This window comes from Vigna radiata, chromosome 9 (assembly GCF_000741045.1).
Source record: "Vigna radiata var. radiata cultivar VC1973A chromosome 9, Vradiata_ver6, whole genome shotgun sequence".
In the NCBI taxonomy this organism is placed as follows: Eukaryota; Viridiplantae; Streptophyta; class Magnoliopsida; order Fabales; family Fabaceae; genus Vigna; species Vigna radiata.
The window spans coordinates 20,596,490-20,599,189 of NC_028359.1; positions in this window are offsets into that span (position 1 = coordinate 20,596,490).

Genomic DNA, 2,700 nt, shown 5'->3' on the forward strand with positions numbered 1-2,700 from the left:
AAAAGAAAGAAAAGAAAAGAGACAAGATGAAAAAAAAATATACAGAAAAATGAAAAAAAAAGTTTTGTGAATAATGGAGTCAAGAAGAGGATTGAATTAGAGGTTTTGGGTGTGATTTGATTGTATTTTCACTTATTCCCAATTGCTCCTCTATTCTTTTTGGTTTGTAGCTTCTCTTCCATAGTTTGTCCTCCCTTGTCCTTGACCCCATTACATCCATAAAAGACCTTTTGATTTGAACATGCATGTGTGTTTGAGAGTTGATATTAGAGGCTTGCCAAGTCTACTTGTGTTTGCTTTCTTGAGTGCATTGAGTGACATTGATTTATCTTAAACACTTGAGAGAAACACTGATAGTGCATCTGTGAGGTTCTGTTGCTGTTGATTCACCTCTTGAACTGATTGACTGTTTTTCCATGTCTTGAATTGCTTGGATGACTTCATGAGTATCTTTGATACAATTCCGTGTTTAATCTGTGATATACTGCATTGTGCATCTGATTTGATTTTATTACTTATGCATAATGACAGGGGGAGTATCACTCGTTACATGTTTTTCATTCACATGCCTGCATTTCAGGGGGAGTTATTTTTACATGTGACTGAATGTGATATTAAGATCATCCTTATACTTTGATAACTTGCATATTCTGTTTGATGTATCTTTGGTTGATTGTTCTTCAGCAAAATATCATAAGCATACCTTTTTTGCTAATGCACAAAGGGGGAGAAAATTTATGATATTATTGTGCTATATGAAAGGGGGAGATTACTGATTTTATTTTGCTGATTGGTGTGTTACATGCAGAGTACATAACTGTTTTAACCATGTTAATTTCTTCTGCTACTCTGTTTTGTATTAAAGTGTGCAAAGATGGTTGGTTATTAATCATGGTTGTCCATCATCAAAAAATGGGGAGATTGTTGAGATTGTTGACAACACAATTTCTATATCAATCTCGTTTTTGATGATGACAACACATTGCTAAATAACAAGTACATGTTGTTGTTGCATTACATGTTCTTATGCTGATTAAACTGTAATATATGTTGAACATGTACATGTGTGTGTACTATGATACGTGTTTCTATGTTGATTGATTGATGTATTTCTAGAACATGTGTATATGCTTTAATGTGCTATGTGTTATGCATCATTTCGTATGTTTTACTGCACATGTTTTAAAGCAAGAAATCACAAGCACTTTTATGAACTTATTCTTGTGCTACAAAGTTCTAGTACAGTCGACTACATTACTAATGGATTCGACTATGCTAAAATCTTTGTACAGATTTTGCAGATCAGTGTTATGTGTATTTTTAAGAAGAAAAAGAATTTCAAAATGTTTTACATGGTTAATGTCGACTATGTAGTTTACATATTCGACTGTATATGTTGTATGATTTGAAAAGAAAAAGTTAGAAACTGGGTTGCCTCCCAGCAAGAGCTCTTTTAACGTCATTAGCTTGACCCAGTAAAGCTCAAACACCCATCAGTAGGTGTTGATATTTTATGTTGGCAATCTTTCTTCCTTCATGACACCAACAAAATCTCGAAAATTTTCTTGTCACCAACTCTACGGATCCTCAATCTCAAGAACTCTGTTTGCTTTGATAGTCTTGACAACCCATAACCTATTCATGAATTTCACTGGTGTGCTAGGTTTGGGTTTGTCACTTTTCACAGCAAGGTGTTGGTGAATCAGTTCTCCTTTCTTATCTGCCTCCTGATGATCTTGTGCTCCTAATACAAATTTTATCCTGCACACACTAAGGAACACTGCACTAGAGCACACAATTAGCCCAAATAAATAAAAATAGTAAAAGATATATATATATATATATATATATATATATATATATATTAGCTTTTTTCGTTTTTGTTAAGAAAGATAGATAGAAAGGTAGAGAAATAGAAAGATAGAAAGATAAAAAGTCTGATCGGTTAAGAATCCCACAAATAGAATAGTTATACCACGAGTCCCCAGAAACGGTGCCAAAAACTTGTTAAGACTCTGGCAAGTGTACCAAATCGTATCAAGTAATAATAAAACGGTAAGTCTGAGTATCATTTTTCCAAGAGACTCACGGCACTAAAGAGTTGTGTTTTTGCTTAACCAATCAAAACTATAAGACAAATATTTTGTGGTTTTTGAATGCAAAACAATAAAAGTAAATATGCATGCAATTTGAGCAATTGATGCAAAACATAAAAGTGAATCGATGATGTTGATAATATGAGATGAACTTGTTAAGTCCCTGGCAAGTATACCAAATTGTTATCAAGTAATATAAATGGGTAAGTCCGAGATTCGTTTTCCCAAAGGACTCTTAGGCCTTAACTTTCATGTAACCTAATCGACTAAGACTTGAAAAAAGAATAAAATTGGTGGTTATATGCAAAGAACAAAAATAAACATGCAACGCAATTGATTCAATTGGTTTTGACAAACTATGGATGAATGGTGTTGTTGGGGTTTACAATTTCATCTTATTCAGTCTCATATATCTACTCTTCTTATTTAATTCACTTATCTATCTAATTGCCATGCATACTTTCTTAATTACCCTTAACCCAATCCCTTGGTGAAAAGAGCCTATTACTAATTATCGACTTGCTATCCTAGCCTCCCCTAGTAACCAATAATGCAATGCGATCTGAAGCAAATACAATTGACCGTCCTACCCCTATCCTTAGGC